The sequence below is a fragment of the Xenopus laevis genome, chromosome 7L (assembly GCF_017654675.1).
Source record: "Xenopus laevis strain J_2021 chromosome 7L, Xenopus_laevis_v10.1, whole genome shotgun sequence".
Lineage (NCBI taxonomy): Eukaryota > Metazoa > Chordata > Amphibia > Anura > Pipidae > Xenopus > Xenopus laevis.
In genome coordinates, this window is record NC_054383.1 from 77104834 (window position 1) to 77128457 (window position 23624).

Sequence of the window (23624 nt, forward strand, 5' to 3'; positions counted from 1 at the left end):
CATCTAACCAACATCATCAATGCCAAGTATGCCTCCTTCCTGCTTCAGCCATCCACTGGATGCTGACAAAACATGGTGGGTGGTTAATATAGGGACTAATCCTTGTGTAGCAGAGTTCTAAACAGTAACAATTGCTTAGTGGGTAGGCAAAGTGGGTGCCAAAACTGTACCTGTCAAAGAAGTTTATTAGCTACGACTCAGCCAGGCTGTTTGGCATTCTCAATTATTTTCTCTTGCTGGAATGAGCTGGGCTGGGTGTGTTATAACATCAGTGAGTTGCATGCAGCGGGATAAAAAGTTATACTGAGGTATATATAAATAAAACATTCAATATCTAACAATGAAAAAAGTTCACCTGTGAAACAGATTTATTACACATCTACCACAGTTTAGTTGGTTTTTAATTTTCTTAAAGTTCCCTTTAAGGTACATTTATCTTATAGCTGGTGAATTAAAAAATGTTTGTAAATGCCATTTATTAAATGTTGAATTCTAGTGGTATTAGAGCTTTTTGAAACCACTATTAAACTGTATTTCTCTAAAACTTTGAATGCCATGAAACTTATTAAAATATCCAAATATAAAAAGTATGAATGAAAATAAATGCTGACTGATGCTCTAAAAAGTACGGATAGCTCCAAAACTTCTAAAAATACAAGTTTTCCAGACAATTACTAATAAAAAAAAATTGAAAACCTCTAGGTCCAATAGTACTTGGCACAGTTTTGTATTAGAGTTTTTCATGGTTTTTACACTTAATAAATCTCAAGTTTTTAGAGTTTTGGAGAAATAAAAAAACAAATATTTTTAGAAAAAAAATAGAAATCTGAATGTTAGTAAATAGGCTCCCTAAGACAGATTCATTTAGGTTATCAAAAATTAAATGATTACCTCTCATCTTGACATTCAGGGAGTTATTTATTAAAGTCTGAATGCCAAAAACTGGAATATTTAAAGTTTTCTTTACTATAAACTTAGGATTTTTAGTTAAAAAAAACCTAAAAAAAAAATAAGTCAATGGGAGAGGTCCCTATCCTATTTGGAAGTTTCTATGGTGTAGCCCGAATATCCGACTATTTTGGACTTTTCGGGCCAAAAAATGGAAAAATGTGTCCTTTTTTGATAAATAAGGCCCCACTGTCATATAGTTATTTGCTACGAATGTACTGTATATAACTTTGGTATATAATGTAAGTTAAGAAATCTTTTAAATTCAAATCGGGAATGATTATTAAAGCTGCCGATTGTTGGCTCAGTGGCTAGCACTTCTACTTTGCAGTGCTCCTGAGTTCAATTACAGACTAACAAACTACCTTTGTATGTTCTTAGACAGAAACCTTAGATTGTAAGCTCCACTGGGGTATGGACTAATATAAATGATGTATAATCTCTTTAAAGCGCGGTGTAAATGTGTCAACACTATATTAATAACAGATAAAAATACAGGAGGTAAAAGTCTTGTTTTGCAAATTGCCTGATAAATGCAGTGCCCTAGTTAATTACAAAGCATCAAAGTGCCAGCCTCTGCTAACTTAATGGCAAAGTTACTGCTAAATGAGATACAGTATTGTATAAGCACAACTACCAGCAATAGATCCCATATTTTCAAACTGCAGACAAACTGGCTAAAGAAGCCTGGAATATATGAATACATTCTATAACTTTGTTTATTAACTCTTATATAATATTGTCCACAGTTACTGTATGTAATATTAGGATATAGATATTACATGTAAATATTGTTTATTTCTAGCTACTATTTAAAGGCTGCTGTCTTATCACAAAGTTATGTCAATTGCCATATCGAAAATTCTTGTCATATGTCATAATGCGACAGAAAGGAAAAACAAACTTTAGTATATCAACACAAGAAAACTTTGTACAGCAGTAGCTTTAGGAGCAAAATGCTCCAATTAAAGGACCAGTAACATCAAAAAAATGTTTTTTAAATTTGTTGGTATACAATGAAAAATAAAGACCAACACAAATGAAACTTTTAAATTGCAAAGTCTTTGTTAAATAATAACTTACTGAAACTCCACTTCCGTTCTTCTTGAGAAAAGACGAAATGGCGACCATCCATTCTGCAGCAGTTGATTTCTCCTCCCTGGCTATCTCTCCTGGCCGCTGTGCTCTGCCGGCAAGATGGGGCAGCACTTCTAAGCGATGCACATGTATCCTCCAGCCGACGTTGCCATTGCCTTCCCATCATTGCTCCTCCGTCTCACCCTGGCATGTTTTTTTCTTCCCGAACCCCCAGCCCCCGTACTGCGCTGCCCCGTCTCCCTCCTCCTGTGCTGCCCGATTTTTACGAGGAGACTGAAGTGAGCTGCTGCACCCCGGACTGTAACTCTGTTCTGAAGATTGTAGTTGCACACACAGAGCCAGACAGCGCCGGGCAATACATTAGCATAGCAGTGGGAATTAGCACTTACCCCTGCAGCACCTACAAGATCTACCTTCCTGCTGTCATCTTTGACACCTTTCTCCAGTGGCCCAAGATCAATCGGGTTCTCCGTACAAGTCCGCATAACTCTCCCAGTGCTGGGGCCTCAATGCGCCAATAGAAACACTGACACCGATTCAGAGCACAGCGGCCAGGAGAGATAGCCAGGGAGGAGAAATCAACTGCTGCAGAATGGATGGTCGCCCTTTCGCCTTTTCTCAAGAAGAACGGAAGTGGAGTTTCAGTAAATCATTTTTTAATAAAGGCTTTGCAAATGTAAAAGTTTAATTTGTGTCGGTCTTTATTTATCAATGTATACTAATGAATTTTTTTAAGAAAAAACTTGATGTTACTGGTCCTGTAACACAGTTTTGCAAAATGCATTTCAAAAACATCTATAGGAGATGGCCTTTCTGTAATTCAGAGCTTTCTGGATAATGGGTTTCCGGAAAATGGATCTCATATCTGTACAATTGTTACAGTATAAAGAAGTACTTGTTTGGTATTTCTCCATATTGTACTACCTATAAATCAGCAGCCATGTGTAATAATTCTTACACCTGTGTGTGACGAGATGAAGCTGAGTCTGTCAGTATATTAAATTGCATAAATCTTATTAAAAAGTAATTTGGTTCAATGAGGTGTGTGTTAACCTTCTTAACGTAAAGAAGACTAGGTAGTTAAAGATATATGTGGTTCCCCCTGAAGTGAGTCATTTTACATTGTTCAGATGTGTTTTCCAGTCTAGAATAACAGTTTTAAAAGTAGTTTCTCAAATAATCGAGTTTATGGAGAAAGATTACAGGGCCATTCCCATAACCTTCGACACATATATTTACTGTCAAGTGACATTTTACAAGACATATTATTTCTCTTATGGTCTAATTCAGATTTGTTCGAGCTTACATATTGAAGGGGAAATCCAACTCCTCTAAAGCTGAAATCATGATAATCCCTTCTGTTGATCTGGGCATAGCCTCCGAAAGTCATATCCTATAAGCTGGCTAACAAATGAGATATTAATAAAATAAGAATTTCTAACATAAAACACAGCTGTTGTTTCAAAACACGCCATTCTCTATGTTTTATACTTTTGTGTCAGCTAATAAGGATTTTATTGGAGAAAATTGCATCTCCAAGACTCGTGAAACAAAGGGGATTTTCTATAGTTTTATGGGGCAAAAAAATTGATAGAGTATTGTAGTTTGCATGCCTCAGAGCTTTAAGGAAAATGTAGATTCTGGATTTATATAAATTCAACTTTCAAAAGCCATGAGTAGTGGTTTATAGCTGGAGTTAGAGATAATATTATTATTGAACAATAATGTTTCATTATATTAATAATGTATTTTGCCTACTATTAATCTGTAGATCTCTAGTAAATGCTGCAGCTTGCTTTTTATAAAAGTTTTATTGTTTACAATAATTTTGACCACTAACTTGTGTATTTGATTTTGTCAACCCGCATCCACTACCTTTGAATCAGAATTTGTTTTATGATGTGGATATAGGGGCAATTACATTTTCTCATTCATTGTGGGAAGGATGGGTATTTTTATTGTTACTTACGACTACTGTAAATCTGTAAAACATATACTGCTATTGGCTTTGTTTTAAATGTACGCTATTGCCATCTAAAACTATCTTCTCTATGTTCTTATGTACCCAAAAAACCCTGTAAGTTACTAGTCCTATATTGTGGACTATATAAAAAAAAAACATAGGTGTGTGACTATGTAATAAAAGGTAATATGTTTGCAGTAACTCAAAGCAAAGATGTTTGCCTTTAAACAGATGACCAGTAAATGATTCCTGCTGATTGGTCACTATAGGTGACTAGACCTGTAGCAAACTTTTGCGGTTTTTATTACTTAACCCTCTGTGTACCCTATCAAAAGGTCAAATGGGAAGTGGACATTTTTGGACCTAAAGTTAAAATAAATAGTATTATAATAACATTATATCATTGTCAATAAATGTTTCCCTTTCTGTTGATACCAGATAAACGCTACAATAAATAAATAGTCATCCTCAGTAGTTGGATTGATTTACCCAACAGTGCGTTTATACTTGTGTGCACAAGCACACACAAGCTTTTGCAATATTATACATCCTAAATATGCTACATAAATTCTGCTAAAACCTACCACAATGGCTACAAATGAGTTTCCATCTAACACACATGCAGATCACTTTTAGCATACGCCATTTATTTTCTTGACCATCAAGGACACAAGCAAATATTGGATTCAATGTTTTTCAAATGAATGTCAACACCCAACAATCAGATATTATTATGATTGCCTTAATATATGCTATATTATGATGAGGCAGAAATATTTTGTTTGAGTTTAGACAGCAGCTATATAATAAAGATTGTATTCATTAGCCTAATTATTATTCAAATAAAGCAAAATGAAACCCCTCAAGGTGCCAGTGAGCAGATGTCACCAAAGCTCTTTTTATATACAGAAGTTCCAAGTGAAGAAAAACTGGATAAACAATATCATAGTTTGGGTATATTTATTTATTATTTCCTGCCATTAATATAGCAATGACACATTTCCGCAGAGCTCATACATCATTCCCTGACCCAGCGAAACTAACAGTCTAAGATCCCCCTCAAATTCTTATATTTTTTGGAAGGAAACCAGATTACCCAGAATAAACCACGCAGACATAGGAAGAACATACAAAATCCTTGCAGATAGTGCCCGAGTGGGGATTGACTTCAGGACCCCAACGCTGCAATACAGAAGGGCTATAGTGATAATCTATTGTTATGTAAGCTAATTAGCCTTGCATCTTTTTTTTTATTTTGCCAAGGACAAGGAAACAAAGTACACACTACTTTAGCAAAATACATTCTGCCTGTGCTGAAAGTGCAACTGCATTTAAAGAAACAAAATGCTGTAATTGTGTAATTGTACTCTATATGAGTGGCAGTGCTAAATGAATCATGCTTTACCATCCATGTTTCCTACTTTGTGAGTTTAGCAAAGGTACCATTACTATCTGAAGACAATCATTTCCCATATACAAAGCAAGTTCCACACAGTACTGGTTTGCTTAGATGGGAGTGGAAGAATGGATAGCCATCCACACTTTCCTGACCTCAACCCAGACAAACACCTGTGAGATGAGTTGGCATGCCTACTATGAGACAGACCAGATCAAAGATAAGAGACAAACCTTACTAATGCTTTTTTGTGCAAACTGGAAAATGAGGTTCAACGTTGATAAATGCAAGGTTATGCACTTTGGCAAAAATAATATAAATGCAAGTTATACACTAAATGGCAGTGTGTTGGGAGTTTCCTTAAATGAAAAGGATCTAGGGGTCTTTGTAGATAACACGTTGTCTAATTCTGGGCAGTGTCATTCTGTGACTACTAAAGCAAATAAAGTTCTGTCTTGCATAAAAAAGGGCATTAACTCAAGGGATGAAAACATAATTATGCCTCTTTATAGGTCCTTGGTGAGGCCTCATCTGGAGTATGCAGTTCAGTTTTGGACTCCAGTCCTTAAGAGGGATATAAATGAGCTGGAGAGAGTGCAGAGACGTGCAACTAAATTGGTTAGAGGGACGGAAGACTTAAATTATGAGGGTAGACTGTCAAGGTTGGGGTTGTTTTCTCTGGAAAAAAGGCGCTTGCGAGGGGACATGATTACACTTTACAAGTACATTAGAGGACATTATAGACAAATGGCAGGGGACCTTTTTACCCATAAAGTGGATCACCGTACCAGAGGCCACCCCTTTAGACTAGAAGAAAAGAACTTTCATTTGAAGCAACGTAGAGGGTTCTTCACAGTCAGGACAGTGAGGTTGTGGAATGCACTGCCGGGTGATGTTGTGATGGCTGATTCAGTTAATGCCTTTAAGAATGGCTTGGATGATTTTTTGGACAGACATAATATCCAAGGCTATTGTGATACTAAACTCTATAGTTAGTATAGGTATGGGTATATAGAATTTTAATTAAAAGTAGGGAGGGGTGTGTGTATGGATGATGGGTTTTCATTTGGAGGGGTTGAACTTGATGGACTTTGTCTTTTTTCAACCCAATTTAACTATGTAACTATGTAATTATGTGTCTGGAAGCAAACTCTTCCGACATGGTTCCTACATTTAGTGCAACACCCTCCATCAGCAAAGGATGAATCAACTTCATAAGAATTCCCTTATTAATGTAACTGGTACAAGTGCTGAATTACTATTGATTTAGCAAACAGGATTCTCACTGGAGAATTATCTGGTGTCTGCAATATTAAGTCAACTACTTGGGAGAGGTAGGGATTACAGTATAAAGATTTGAGCAAGGGTTTAAACCCCCTTTAACAGATTGTGAAGATTGAGCAGGCTATGGTTTGGATGGAAAGCTTGTACATATTCAAAGTGCTTTTGCTGACATTATATCCTACTAAAGTGTTGTATTCCATTAAAGTCTTCAGCAAAGACATATGGCAGAGACCACTGGTGTATAATTGCTTAGATATAGAGCAAGAATATCCTCTTCACAAAATGAGCTGCAGTATACCCTCATACCTCCCTAAGTGAAGATAAGTGTAAGATAAGAACTACTTATAAATAGGACATATTTACCTGTTTATCTAAGCAAGCTAAGGTAATTGCCAAAATCTCTAATAAATCAGAACACAACTATGCTATTAAGCTATGCATATGCCATAATATTTTCTTTATTTTTCCCACTGTAATGTATGTTATACTGTTCATGTTTCAGTACACTATAAAGAATTACAATTCTTATTGGCTGTTATTGTGCCTGTTCAGCATGCTCTGATGAACTGCATATGAACACAAGGGAACGTTGGAACTACTATCAGACTGGTCCTGACAATAATTCCAGAGTTTCCGTAACTGGTTATGTCCATGGACAGACTGGCAAGTGCATTGATCCTAATACCCTTATTTATACTGATGAAGAGATGACATCCCTTTTCTGAAATCATCCAATGCAGCATGTCTACAATTTACAAAACAGGTGGTTATTTGCACCCATGTTGGCACATTTATGTTTAAGTTATGGCAGACCCTACTTAGCATGTACCTGCAATGATGCTGGAATTGTGGGAAAAAATTCTGGGTTGTGGGTTTAAAACATGGAGGTTTATGTCCAAATTGCGCATTTGCATATCTTTAAACATATAATAATTGTTTTCACGTATGCTATTTTCTCAACCAGAATGCCACAGTTGGGAGTCTAGGTGCAATGCCCTCACTGCCCTACCCTGAATGCAGGCTTGTTTATTAGTGGAAATATAAAATATGCAACTAATTATGAAAAAAAGTACCATTATAATTAGAAATCCAGATAGCGTCTATTATATGAAAACATAAGTATCATTATTTCTTTGTGTGCATTGCTGGTATATGTTTCGAACATTTCTAGGAACATGCTTTGGTTGTTTTAGCTCAATGTTACAAAATGCCCTACTCTACCAGTACAATATGTTAAAGAATAATATAAAAAGGAGACGGCATAATGCATTATTTGCTTTTGTAATTAATTGCATCACTGATTTTGTACTGATTATGGAAATGAAGCCTTGGGGAACATGGTTTTTTAATAATACATTATGTCTTTGAATGGTGATTGCCTTGTCGCCTGCTGTTCTGGTTGTCATAAGGATGAGTGACGCTCCCTGGTCACCCAATCATACCCTTTGTTTCAATGGAAAGCTATTGAAAATAATTGCCTGCAAATGCTTTCATTTATCTCCTTGTCAAAGGGAGTTTTATCTAGTCTTCTGCAAAATATACGGAAGGCCTTGTGGTATAAGAAGTTTCAAAAATGCTTACTTCAGATATTTCCAGTGTAAAAAAATATTTGTATTCCAAACTTGTAGAAACATAAATGCCTTAGAGTTTGAATGTACGGTTCTGCCTGACTTTTTTTTTTAGAACTGTTACCAAATTTAAATAAACTAACTTTTGTTGATTAAATGAAACACGCAAAATACAAAACATAGATGCATATGGAAGCATATAAGTGCAGGGCTATGACACTGCTTTAAACGCTAGCGCTTGTGTTCCCCAGCTATAGAAAATAAGCCCTAGAGTGTTCAGTGTAGTACATTTATTGTGTTTGCATGATTAGAATTGAATATATAAAACTAATCACTAATGGCAAACATGGTTGAGAAAATCATTAGATTAAATGTTAGCTACCCAAAGTTATCCATGAGATATACTTGTTGACTTCAGTATGGTTCAAAAGCTGAAAACACTGCTTTATTTCTAGGGTGTCTCCTGGACCAAGAAGGTTTCATAGACTCAAACTATAAAAATGACATAACCCATCCCTAAAGCTCACCCATTAGTGCCTCCTAGCTCTCCAAAGTAAGCTTCAATAGGACTCTACAATGGGAATCAGGCCTAGTCAATTAAGTTTACTGTATAATTTTTGTTTTTTGATAAAACACTTTAATTAAACATCTGGAGGTAGACATATTGTTATTTAGTAGCAGGATTCTCACTGGAGTATACTCTTGCATTTAGTGTGTCACTGGCTGTGCAAAGTTGAGTGTTTGTCAAGCAGCACTGCTTGACAACATTGTATAAATTCAATCCTAGCGTTGCTTTCATAGAGCTCCTATGGATAAATAGGCCACCATTAAGGCCTAATATCAGGTTACATATGTAATTATTCCATAGTAACATAGCAAGTGAGGTCACTGATACATCCATCAGTTCCAGCCTTTTTGTCCAAGTAAAAACTGCCTAAATGGTAAAAAAATCCTTGTAAAGTCATGTATGTGATCAAGTGACCAAAGGAAACAGTGGAAACATTTTTTTGCCTTTAATCTCTGCCCAGTAGGATAAGTTATAGAGAATGTGCTGTTAAACAGAAAATGTTTCTTCTGTTCAAAGAATTTTGCTGTCATGTCCTGGAGAGCTGGAGTGTTTTGAAAGAACAGGCAGACACTCCATTCCACTGGTCCAGCTCACATTGCACAGTGACATTGTCCTGTGAAAAGGTTTTTAATTCTGATGAGAATGTAAGGAAGATCTCTTTGAGCAGGACACTGTGCTACCTGAGTGTGGACAGATCTCTCAGAGAAGTTGGAGTTGCTGTCTGCCACTGCAAGAAACCAGAGGAAATGGGACGGATAAATTGATTGAGAAACTAAGCAAGTCTGAGAGTAAAATCAGGAGGCTGAATAAATCTCCAAATAAGTACAAGTACAGGGGTGACCCCAAACATTTGTGTGTTTTTGTTTTGGTAGTCCACAAGGGGTCCAATGCATTGGAGGAACTCACCAAATGTTTGCAGGTAACGCCCATAGGACAGTAGTTATATGTATGACTTATGGTTAGCATACTGAAATGGGCACCCTTGTGTTTCAATTACTGCTTCAGAACTGTTCTAGATCCCACTAGCTTACAGTATTTATATTATATGTTTATTTTTAGCTTTATAATGTACATGTGTACATAGCACTGTCCGTTAAAAACAATACAAGAGTAGAAGCGATAGAAGAGAGCAACATAATAATGTAATTAAATAAACTGGAAAATATATTTACTTTGAAGATGAAGGGCTTAACGTTGAAAGACAAAACAAAGGAGGTGTCTTTTCCTGAAGATCTGACCATCCAGCTTGACTTAGATGAGAAAAAAACTTGCTAAGATACATTGCTCCAAGAAGGCAATCAGAACAGTCAATGGATCAATTTTGTAGTAGCAAATTCTATTAAAATGACTTTGCTGTCACTCAATGGGCAACGAATGGGGCCTATTTATCATGTTGTGTAAAAATTGTCGTGAAGCATTAAAACCAATCAGCAATTAGATTTCAAAAAGCAAAGATCTGATTGGTTGCTATGAGCAACATCACCAGTACCTTTTTCACTCCACTTTTTACACAGTATGATAAATAGACCTCATATGTATAAAGTTGAATAAGTAGTTAGAATAAATACTTAACATCATATTATATTGCTTAGTTAAAAGTGTAACAGCTGTAAGTTGTACTGCAAATAGTTTTAACATAAAATGTAAGTACTCTAACATATTTTATTATAATCACAAATAGCTTCTGTACAAACTACAGTTCCCAGAATGCCTTAGCTTAGCAGCTTAAAATACTCAAGGTGCCAGAGACGAGTCACAGAAGTGATGTGTCAGTATCCCTTTCTAAAGAGGAATTTTACTCACTTTATTTAAAATTATATTATGTAAATAATGTAGTACATGTATTTTACAAAAATTGTTCATAATTCAATCAGTCCTTCGCCTAGTGACAATCACAATCTGATATTCCATAAAAATCACACACCACACACTAGGGTAAGGTTCATTTGGAGTCACTTAACTTACCTGTATGCTTTTTGAATATGGGAGGAAACCAATATTATTCTCCATTATATTCAAATAATCCAAATTTCTTTTTCTCTGTAATAATAAAACAGTACCTTATACTTTATCCTAACTAAGATATAATTAATTCTTATGATAAGCAAAACCAGTCTTTTGGATTTAATTAATGTTTGAATTAATTTTTAATAGAATTAAGGTAAGGGGATCTAAATTATTCCCCTTATTTGGAAATCCCCAGATCCCGAGCATTCTGGATAATAGGTCCTATATGAAGAAAAAAGCTAGGGACTGGCATGTCATTTGGCTGGTCGCTCCTCCTTGACCACAAGGCTATGCCCACTTTTGGCTTCATATAGTTACATAGTTAAATTGGGTTGAAAAAAGACAAAGTCCATCAAGTTCAACCCCTCCAAATGAAAACCCCATAATGGGGTTATTACAGCAATTTTAAGACAAGTAATAAGCAGCTTGCAGCTAGCATGCAGTCACACAGTGGCTGCTTAGTAAGGCTTAAAACTTCTATCCAAAACAGTAATACCTTCACCAAAATGCAAGTAACGCAAATATAAAATAGATATATACTCAGCTTTGAATTCTTTCTTTCAGCAAACTGATAAGGGAAAATAAAAAGTAATGCTATACTTACATTTCTGGGTGTACAGATGCTACAAGTTATGGGGTAACAGCCTGTTATATTGTAACTTGCCACCTCTGCATGAAACTAGTAGACTGTTAGTGGCTGGCAGGTAAGTACATTTGAATACCACCCAGAAGATTTTTCCCACACACACACACTGCACAGGATCCTAGGGATAATGAAAGAACCATTTTTTTTTTTGTTAAATCTTTCCATTAAAGATATATTGGTACAATACATTGCAGCTTATCACATATTTAAGATGATGCCAAAAAAGTATCTTTATCTTTTGAATTGATATATAATCTGTATTGCTATTAGACTTTTCTACAACTGGACATTTTTCTTACTTATAATTTGCAGCAAAAAACATCAATCATTTAAACCATTTAAACGTAGCTGGATTAAAAGACCAATTAGGTTAAGCTGGATAATGGTTAATTTACCACCCACTGATACATCTCAGGTCATTGAACTTGCTTCGTGCTGTGAGGCAGGCAAATAAATGAGGTTTGCTGAACTGACAATTCGGTTGCTAAGGGGCTAAAGGCAGTAAGCAAAGCTATGCAGAACTTCACTTTGCTCAACTGTAAGGTCATTTCTTTTCCCTACCATTGTAATAATATGATTAAAAACACAAACCATTTACCTAGTCATTTTATGCATCTTTTAATAAATTAGTACCATTTTAGTAAATAAATATTTTCACCTTGTCATTTAATTTTTATTCTAATTAACATGGCTGTCGCTCAATGGAATACTTCACCTTTACAAAACATATGGGGTAATATAAGAATACACCGGACAAAAATCACTTCTGTCCGATATAGTTGTGCTCTGTATCTTGTGACAGATAAAAAGGTGCAGTCTGCAGTGCCAGGGGTTGCAGGTCAATCCAATGCTTACCTCCTGTAATAGGTCAAGCGAAAGTACAGGGTCTCATTGTGATCTGCTAGCTAACTTGCGCATCTGAGTAACTAGCAAGCTAGTGGTTGGGTAAGGAGCAGATGGTGGAGACAATGTGACTCCCCTCCTGCCCCTCATGAATACAGCACTGTTAAAGGAAGGCAGTACTGTATTCACACGGGTAGCCCATACCTCCCAACATTTGAGAGGCCCAAGTGCGGGCTACGCTACCTTGTACTTTGTACCTTCGTAAATGCCTATGTGCCTTTACCCAACTGCCTCTCTTGAATTGAGTGCTGCCTAATGCAAACAGTGTATGATTCAAGGCACATTCTACAGGTCTCTGTGCACCGAACACCCCATACATTGGAGAGACAAAAACATCTGGCACGCCTAGCTCGCTGATTTTTTTTTACCATGCCCACTCAGTGACAACACCCCTACATACCACATGCATTTTACACATGCCTGTATAACCACTAAATAAAATTCATAAAGGACATATTAACCCCAGACCTGCCAGCATAATCACTAAATAAAATAGATGAAGATCATAATAACCACTGACATGTCAGTATAATCACTAAATAAAATGGCTAAAGGGCACAATAATCCAAATCATGCCAGTATAATCACTAAATAAAATGAATAAAGCACATTTTTACCCCAAACATGCTTGTATAATTACTAAATAAAATGGATAAAGAACATAATAAACCCCCGTTTATTATAAATAATTAATAATGGACAAATTAACCCCAGATGTGCTAATTTAGTATCCACTAAAATGGATAAGGAGCATATTAACTCTAAACATGCAGTATAACCTCATATGTGCCAGTACTACAGAAAATGGATAATTAGCACATTAACCCCAGATATTTTTGTAAGATCACTGTAGAAATGGCCAATGAGCAATGACATGCTGTTAAGATCAATGCAGCAGAAAAACATTGAAAGAATTACCACACCTACACTTGCACAAGCAGAATACTAATGCCAAAGTTCTTCTTTCCTAAGTCCCTTGCTGCTTGTCTCTCTCTTTCTCTCTCTACCTTTTTCTGCTTCCTGCATCTGAGGAAAAAAGTCCAAGATGGCTGTGCATTCTGCAGTGGAAGACATGTTCATTTTGTATTTTTTTTTCGTGGAAGAAGAGTTTTGGAAGTACCAAAGCCAATCTGGGAAAGCTGGAAATGCCCCATGAAAAGTGGGGCAGTTGGCCGATATAGAGACCAGCCAGCCTGTCAGGTATCAGGGCGAGTCTGAAGGTATAAGCCTCCCCCATGCTTCCCACTGAGCTGCGCCCTGGGGGTTGGTACAGGACGGTCCCAGATAAGGAATAGCAGGAGTGCCGATAGAGCCCACAGAAATAACAGTTTGTGAATAAGGACTCAGCACTTATCTGCAAACGAAGATACGAAGTCAGGAACAAGCCGGGTCATACACTAGAGACAATCAGGAAGTTGGAGCCGGTTAGGGAATAAACGAGTAGAGTAGTCAGGAAAAGCCGAGGTCAAAATCAGAAGTATCAGTCACAGGATCCAGGGGTAATCAGAAGAGTAGTCAGGAACAAGCCGTGGTCGTAATCAGAAGAATCATCAAAGTCAAAAACGCTTAGTGTCAGTAGAGACGATCACCTCGCATTGAGCCTAGGCCTGAGCGTCCTTTTAACCTCAGGACGCATGCTTGCTTCAGGACGCGCGCCTGCGTCAGAACGCGCCAACAACAGGCGCTGGCGCAGAGACACCGCCCGATTCAGGAGGTGACGTCAGCTCAACCCGGAGCTGTTCTGCTGAGCCCTGACACAGCCATTCATTTAGCATGGAAGGTGCAAAACGAAAGTCAAAATCAAAGAGTATTTCTTTCAAATATGGTTTCTAGATAATAGAACCTTCTATAAGGTCTGCTTCATCTATAAAAAAAGGCTTTGCTATTTTGCGTTTTGCAGTTGAACAGCTATAGTCCTCACTCACATTCTTTCAAGGTGCATTTTAATAAGATGGGAGAGCTGTGAAGTCAGCTTGGTTTCCTCTGACTACTGTCACGCAGATAGTTAATTGCTGAGCCTTCATGCTCTAGTTCAGCCTGACAGGACAATCAGCATATGAACCGACTCAAGGCTGCAAATTTGCAACTCTGACAGTACCCTTCCTTATATTGCACCCATGGTATAGTTTATAAATCAAAGGGTACATTATTCAGCCAATAGAGAAATGGAAAAACATTCATGAGGCAGAGTCTGATCTCTGGAAGAGTTGCATGTCAGCATGAAAAACATCATTTAAGGAGTGACTAAGGGAAGCTTTTCCTTTTCTTATCTGTCACCAATTCTTTGGAGATTTTGGGGAGTGACGATTTACAGTCATTCTTTGTCATTTATGCTTTGAATTACAACTACCGCACATTGTGTGGCTTGTAAATCAGACTCTAAGATGGCCCTAACACAGCCATTATTATTCTGCAGGAGAAACACAAGACATGGAGCCATAAACTCATATTACAAAGCTGTCTGCACAACTAGGCTGCTTTCAGATTAATTTGGGAGATTGAAAAGAAAATATTTTGTTCTCCTGGGCCTCTGTAATTTGGGGAGATAAACAAGAAGACACATAAAACATAAGGCAAACCCTTGAATCAAAGATATTATAGTGCTGAACTGTACCATTCACTCATGTTTTTCATTTCTTCTCATGCATATCAGAAAATCCTTTGAATGAATATATCCAGAAATATGATAAAATCAAACTAGAAATAGTAATTCAAATTCTGTCTCTGGTGAGCATGTACATGTGCCTACAGCCGTACACAACTACCTGCCGATTGTTGCATGGTGGGTTAGTACAGGGGTAGTTAAGTTATAAATTGATATGTAAATTGTAATTATAATTATTTTCTAGCGTAGGTTCAAGCAAAATATCACAGCTGCCACAACTGCAATCTTTGCCATGAAACTGTACTGGGCCAAAAAGTTCAGTTATCCCTAAATATATAATGTATTTACTCATTTAAATCCATCAGAATCTAGGGGGCCTATTTACTAACAGAGTCATTTCCTTTTTTCATGAATTGTATTTTTCTGTAAAAAAGGTTTTATTATTTCTCTAAAGTTCAAAATTTTTTAGATTTATTAAGTGTAAAAACAACAAAAAATTCCAAACAAAACTTCTCCAAGTAAAAGCAGTGGAGGTCCCATAGAAGTCAATGGGATGGACCTTTTTTTAACTATTCAGGCTTCTAGAGGTTTTAGAGGTATTCATATTTTTCAGATCATTCAGCCCTTTTTATCTGTTCATACTTTTTTTCTTGTATCTTTTAATAACTTTCATGGCATTCATGGTTTTAGAGAAATTGAGTTTAATTGTGGTTTCAAAAAGCTCTAATACCACTAAAATGTATGATTTCCTGGAGCTTACAAAAGAGGCATTTTCATATAATAGTGGTGACATGAAAGATTTTGCAGTCTCAGACATTGTAGTCACTTGTCATTGGAAGTTGGAAGTGAAGCCGTTAATAAGAAGACAGCACGATTTGAACTCTACACGGTGGGAAGTTTAAGAAACAGACACTTTCATAAGCACATACAAATGATATGGTTTTTTTTACCATCACATTTGTAATACCATGGTCCAGACAATAGCTTAGCTTTCTTTAAAATTATATATCTAAATGTTGGCCAGCTGCATCTTTATAGTAAAACTAAATCCACAGGAAGGCAACGTAAACAGTGTCTGGAAAGTTTTCCCACCAGACTCATCAGAGACATTTTGACTGTCTGTGAAAAATGCCATGCAGATGGTCACCATAGGTGGGAGAAAGTCCACAATGTTGTGTATGGGATACTAGATTTCATGTATGTGAAACTATTAATTTTTTTTTTATCTCCAAAGACTAAAACTACAGAAATGTATTTGTTTCACAATTCTTTTTCAAAGTTCTAATTTTCCATCCCACTTTGGGTCTCCCTAAAATACTTTAATAAATGCTCATTAGGGCTTTAGTCAACTGATAATGTAAGAACTATAGGGTAATTTTCACCTTGGAAGGGGGCAGGGTGCAAAGTTTGAATGACACAAGATAGGTTTGCATGGTACCTTTCTGAATTGCTGTGTCCAAGCAATTTGAAACATGCATTTGTGAGAAATTAACAAAAAAGACATTAGGCGCAAATATGCCACATGTGCTGATACAGACCACTGTTGGAACTGTGCAGTTACCACCTTTAAGGTGGCGAAAAGATGACTTGTGTGTTTACCATAAGGGCTTTAGCTCACAATTGGAGGGGGAAGTGCTGGGTTGAGTGCCACAGCTGCCAGGGAAAACACCCTAATCTATCCATGACAGAATCTGTAAATATCAAAGGAAAATCCTCATGGCTGATGCACATACAGTTGTGGCAGGTTGAGGTCTGCCTTGACTGCTGTATGTGTGCCAAGCAGGGTAATTTTCATATAATATTATTTGTTTTTTTTTACTCATAGGACTTTGCACAAAAATACTTTTCCTGATACATTTTCTTTTAATACATCTTTTTAAATGACTACTTTATTTGTTATTTAAATAACAGTTACACGTTTATCAGATTCTTGGGTACATTGCTTACACAGAGATCGACAGCAGTGAGAGAGGAAGCCAGAGTGGAGAGATCAGGGATAAGGAAGATGTGCCAGATCTACATTAGTCTGCATTGTGTTAATCCGATTGGCTATCCGATGGATTAATGGTATGCAAATGAATGACAAAGAGACCAGGCACATGCAGAAGCCCTGAAGTTTTCCTGATGTGCAGATGTTCTCTCTTCCCTTATCTGAATTTCTGCATCTTCATAGAGGATTTGGGGTTAGCGACTTGTGACATTGCAAGTAATTCATTCTAATATTTGAAATGTTATTCTTGAACCAATAAATGTATTTTTTTAGTTGTAATATTTGTGTGTAGGCAGCCATCTCAGAAAGAAAGAGTAAGCACTTCACAATGTAACTGCTTTCAGATAGGTTATTGTTTCTCCTACTGAATGTAACTGAAGAAGTTGCAGTGGGACTTGGATTTTTACTATTGAGTGCTGTTCTTATATCTACCAGGGATCTGTTATCTTGTGTCAGGGAGCTCTTATCTGCTTACCTTCCAATTTTTCTGCTGATGGGCTGCTGGGGGAAAGGGAGGAGTATAACATTACAACTTAAACGTAAAGAGTGACTGAAGACCACAAGTCAATGTCATGTATGGAAAACCCAAACCCCAGGGGAGTGACTGGATTCCAATCTAGCTGCCTATAACAGCCACCTTTGGCTTTAGGACTGGCCCTTAGCTACTCAGGACCGCACGAGAATCCAGCAACGTCCACAGGGGCAGACAAGGGCGCCAAACGTATACTCTGGGAAGTAGCTGGTAAGGAAAGAGCAGGACATAGACATAGGCAGAACCAGACAAACAGGAGCAGCATCGTGAAGCAAACTCAAGGTCAAGAACAAGCCGGGGTCAGAACCAGGGATTCATACAGGGGACAGGAACAGGTAACAGGAGTATAAGCAACAGCATTCAAAAGGAACACCTAGGACCAAGCACCTAGGACCAAGCACATTTGACCTATAATGGGCAGTGAGTCAGTGCAGACTTAGGCAGACTAATGGCTAATATTGAGCTAGATGAGTAGCAGCTGAGCGCACCATGCCTACCAGGAAATACAAGGGTACCTATAACAATGAACCTGGACCTGAGCTGTCTGCTCATATAGAGTAGAGGTAATGCAAACAGCATGAAAACATCTGGTCACTGGTTCAACTCCAGGCAGGATGTTACAGTCACATAACCCAAGTCACCTGGGAAACTACCAACATGTCTATTTCAACGCAGGATTCTGCTGGAGGAGCACTATTAACTGGAGCATTTTGTAAAAAAAAAAATGTTTTTTTCATGCCAGTGTCCCTTTATTGATGCTTACTGATCCACATTAGGTCAAATTAACTGTTTTACTGCTAGCTATTATAAAGCAAGTTTGCCTTTCCAGACCTGTCCTTATATGACAATACCTTTTTCATGTAAAGGAGGATCAAGAATGCTACTTGCAGATCCTTTTTTAAAGTTATCACATAAAACATCAAATCCAAGGTCTACGTCACCTTTGTTACAGCCAATAAGAGTACTGCTGATAAAACTGGAATCAATTAAAAATGTATTTGTGCATATAAAACAAAAACTAACACTTGAATTATTAGAATTGTTAAGATTCTATAAATGTCCTGTATTGGAAATTTTTAAACCATTGAATCCACTGTAAAATAGAAAGAATATAGAAAGAAAAAAATTTGATTTCTTGAACTTTGCTTTGCTTAAAAGAACTTGTAAATGTATTCATAATACTGTCTTGAACACTTTTGAAATGTATTTACAATTTTGTAGTTATCTTTATGCCTGAACCTCAAACAGCCATTCTGGCCAATGTCCCAGAAGATAAATTAATATAAAGGTAGCTATACAATGGGAAGCTACCTGGTATATCCACAGCAATCAGTCCGTGAATGTTGGGGCATTGAGGACTGCTGGGCTGAAGAACCACTCTCTTCCAGCACTGCACAGTATGTATTCTAAGTGCCCCTGTCATATACTGGGTTCCATCAGAGATCTCAAATGAGCCTAATACAGAAATGAATCATTTCTCGAGGTTAATGAATGAAAACATGGAGTTCAGGAACAGATTTCCATTCTCTGTGACACTAGTCCAGGGCGTCCTTTCATCCACCCCAACTGGGGTTGCAGACTGTTGTGACAAAAATCACTGTGTCTGAAAATAAAAAAAAAATTACAGTCTTTTAATTACGACACAACAACTGGCCAGATCTCCAGCACGTTACTGCAGTGCAGTAAGAAATGAAACAGTACTGAAAGTGTGCACTGCAATGACGGGAGATAAGCTTTTACAGGTTCAGGCTGTTCTCCTTGCTTCACAAGTCTCACAAATAAAAATACATTTGAAAAGCGAAATGAACACCTGTAATCAACATGTTGATGACTAGTCTGCCATATGTGGGTAAATGAAACCAAAAGTAATATGTCAAAATCAGTTAAAACATAACCACAACAGACTCCACAGGGCTCCAAGGTACATTGTGTGAACTGTGAAATATAGTGAGGAGAAAAAAAGAAAGAATTCTGTAAAGTTCAGCTGCTGCTATAAGAAATATTTATTAGCCAGTAAAGCGTTCATCTTGACCAAACATGTGTTCGTTTTCTCTCTCCACGTCCTATAAAGAAGCTTTACACCGTTCTTCTTTTTGGCTTTCTTACGTGCGAGGCGCAATACATCAGAGCAGTTATTACAAGTTATTTGAAACACTGTAAATGAGCCATTTTACAACATCACTAAATGTCAGATCTAAAACAGATAAACCTACTTCCCCATATGAAAATATTTTGCACACTAAAAAAGACCATCTTGTACATAATGTACCATAACAATACATAATTCTTATGCAGTATATAAAAACTGATATAACCCAAGGACACTTCCCTAGTCTTGGTGCACAGATTGCTATATGTATTGTATTTTGGCCCCTTTATGTTTCTTCACAGACAAAGCAGCGGGAGCTGTGTTCTGTTTATATGTAAAAAGACTGTGGTCAATCACCCTAGTCTTCTTAGCTTATAAGGAGGTATCACATTCAGAACGCAAAGGATTTGTCAGTAAAGATCATGAGGTGAAACTAGAGGTGTAGAAAATGGAACCACATCACTATCCAGATGCATACCTACTATTACTACTAATATAGTGAGAGAATTGCTGCAACAGGCAAACCCCCTTATCTGCTGAACCAAACTCAATTTAAATCTAGGATGTTCTTGCTTTTAAAGCATTGTATCCACCATATAAACAGATTAATTTCACTGTGCCATAGGTTTATTAGTATCATAGTCAGCCTCTACATGGAGGAAATAGAAAGAAGCATCTTGAACACACGGGAACAAGTCAAACTGGAATCACACATGATGGCCATGGACTCCATTTTGGACGAGGCACTAGACCGGCACTGAGCTTTAGACGGTGCTCTTGACAGTTGCACAGAACCATAGACGGATGTTTGAAATTCCTTGGAATTCCATACCACTCTTTACCGCAATTTAAACCCTAATTTACATACACAGATAAGCATAAAACATTGTTCAAGGATCAACAGTCATGTTATATTAAGGATTCAGATTTGGCTTGGCCAGGCACTAGGATTTATTGAAGTCTGAATCCTGAAAAAAAGCCTAGGATTTGACTGAATCTGTTTTCTTCCAAACTGGTTACCAGCTGACTTGCTGTAATCATACAGCTGAGTAGAGAATTCATCTAAAATCAAATTTTTTTGCTCTGGTAGAAATTTGCAGAACTCGAAAATAACTTGTTATCCGGATCCACTTGAATCATCACATACAAACACTTTACCCAGGTCATTGGTTGCAATTTTCAATTGATACTTTTAACCTCCCATTTTTATTTAAATAAGCTTTACTTAAAGGAACAATAAAACCAAAAAATGAAAGTATTTTAAAGTAATGCAAATATTGTGTACTATTGCGCTGCACTGCTGTGTTTGCTTCAGAAACACTACTATAGTTTATATAAAAAGATGCTGTGTAGCCATGGTGGAAATTGAAAAAAGGCTATTTGGCACAGGTTAAATAGTGGCAAACAGATATCACCATTATGTTCTACAGAGCTTATCTGATATCTGCTGTGTAACCTGAGCCTTTCTCCTATGAATAGCTGTCCCCATGGCTACACAGCAGCTTATTTATATAAACTATAGTAGAGTTTCTGAAGCTAACACAGGAGTTCTACCAGTGCAGTGCAACACTAAATGATATTTTTTTGACACTTTTTGATGTTACTGTTCCTTTAAGGTCACACAAATCTTAACCTACATTTTATTACAGCCAATTAAAGATTTACTTTTCTTCGTTCTTCTACTTCCAGCAGACTGATTAAAAGTAATAAAAGGTAATCACAGACCAGGCAGTTCGATTGACTGAATCTAAGATATACCCAACAATCAAGTTATCTAGAAACTGCTGGCAGTCTTTTCCAATTTGGAATTGCACTGTCTATGGAAGATGTGAAGAAATAGCACTTTTGGCTGGATTATATCAGAATATTTGCCTTCTACTAATTCTCCTCTGATACATGATGCCAGTACAGTATAATGGAAAGTTGCTGCCACCATTCACATGAGCTGCAGCATTTCCTCAGAAAATTGTAGCGTACTCTGTATGATATTGCCCTACAGAAAAATACAAAGGGACAGATGGACAGAAAGACCTCAAAATAAAAGGGTCCTCTGTCATATGAAAACATGTTGTGTCAAATTAACATTTTTGCTGCAAATTATGGATAGTGTGACGTTGTTTGAAGAAATGAAGTCAGTTGGCACCATATAAAATACAACCTCTCACATTTTCAACATATGATCTCTGAATTGTAAAGAACCTAAGAAAGGATAAGAATTAACAAATGTGGGTGCTGGATATGGTTGTTGTTACATGTATCTTGGTGGATGTGTAGACTGACAATATGCAAGTAACTGCCTGTGGGATGATGTTGGTGGATGTATGGAACTGAAGTAGTCTGGAGTATGGTGATATGGTGAATATACAGTATCCATGCGTTTGTTCTCTTGATGAAGCTTTTTTGCATAAAGTACCATAAATATATTAGTTTTTTGCATCAAGCTTGCAATCAGGATAAAGAAATTACAAAATAATAATATTTACCTTTTAATGGTCTGATTTTGAATGGTGTCAGCCATTCCAGTAATTTACTAATCTACTGTTTCTTCTTGTAATTACTTTTTCAGAGACTTTCTGTGGCTCTTATTCCAAACATTCTTAAGAAGGCATTGGTGTTGAGTACTGTGATGTTTTGTCATCACTATCATAAACCACAGTTTCTCGGAGCTCTTCAAGACTTAGCTCATGTGTAAAATAAGATTGTTACAGCAATGAAGCAGTGAACACAAGTAGAGTGAATATACTTTTTGTACCCCTCTGTTACTGAGTCAGTCTTCAACGTATGTTGAAAGTTCACCCTTTTTATGGAAGTTTGTTAAAAAAAAGGCCTCATCTATGACTGCAGCCATAGTTGCATCCATATAAAAATGGATGTTTCACCCTTTGACAGCATTCATTAAAGGAACTTGATCCTAAACAAATGAAATTGCGCATTTGGTCAAATTCGGTGCAGTGAGTGCCAATCCACGTGCAGAATTGTGGGGGAAAACTCTGCACTGCTGTTTAATTTATAAATGAGTCATATAGTGTTTTTGCCTTTTATAAGAGTTCTCATTTAAAGGAGAACTAAAGTTTAACTAAAGAAGTAGCTTGAAATGTTGTACATTATGTTTTGGGCTTCTGTGCCTGTAACGATAACGTTGTCAGGAACCTTGTTTGGTGACTGTACCTTGCGGACGCACAGGTGAACCCTGTGTTCACAGACGCCCTTTTGGGGCCCCGGGCTTTCTGCTGCGGAATCCAACAAGGAAGTGTGTGGAAAAAATCGTAAGCGAGATACCGGCAGGGTTGAAGAAAAAAAGTAGTCGAAGTTTGGCAAAAGGTTCAAGGCAGGCGGCAGAAATCGTATTTGAGAATATTCAGGCAAAAGAGTCAAAAACCAGGAATTCAAAAAATAGTATTAAAGCTTAGGCAGGATCAGTAAACTGGAACCAGCTTGGGCATAGAAAAAATGCAGGACAGGTCTTTTAAAAGAGTTAAAAGACAGAACACTACTTCCTGCTTTTCAGCTCTCTTGGTTTACACTGACTGGTTACCAGGCAGTAACCAATCAGAGACTTGAGTAGGGGGGGCCACATGGATCATATCTGTTGCTTTTGAATCTGAGCTGAATGCTGAGGATCAATTGCAAACTCACTGAACAGATGTGCCCCCCCCCTTCAAGTCGCTGACTAGCTCAGAGAGAGAGCTGAAAAGCGTGTTCTGGGTATTATGTTACACATCCAGTCACTCCAGCCTTTACACATTACATTTTTGGTTAACTAACTATATTAGAAACTTTTTTTATTTTGCACAGCCTATCTATTTACACAGTTTTTATTTTCATATTGAACTGTTCCTTTAAATTAGATACATCAGATTGGCCCATTTGAAAAATAGGCAACTAACATATACTGTACCTTGGAGTTAGTTTGGTAATTCAGATATTCCACCATTTCTAGAGGTTTTAATAGCTTTTCAACTGTAAACTCACACAGACTTCATATCTCTTATGTTTTGTTCAGTTGTTTGAAATTCTGTCTGTCATA

The 23624-nt window shown here is 37.1% G+C and overlaps 1 long non-coding RNA gene across 1 annotated transcript; it reads right to left on the bottom strand.

Moving 5' to 3' along the window:
* Positions 1–8979: 8979 nt before the first annotated feature.
* On the bottom strand, positions 8980–23099 carry LOC121395751. The gene is made up of 5 exons (XR_005962656.1): positions 22766–23099; positions 11437–11596; positions 10791–10865; positions 9998–10075; positions 8980–9552 (listed from the first exon to the last, which is right to left on the bottom strand). It is a non-coding gene; the product is annotated as an uncharacterized LOC121395751 (long non-coding RNA).
* Between the last annotated feature and the right edge of the window lie 525 nt (positions 23100–23624).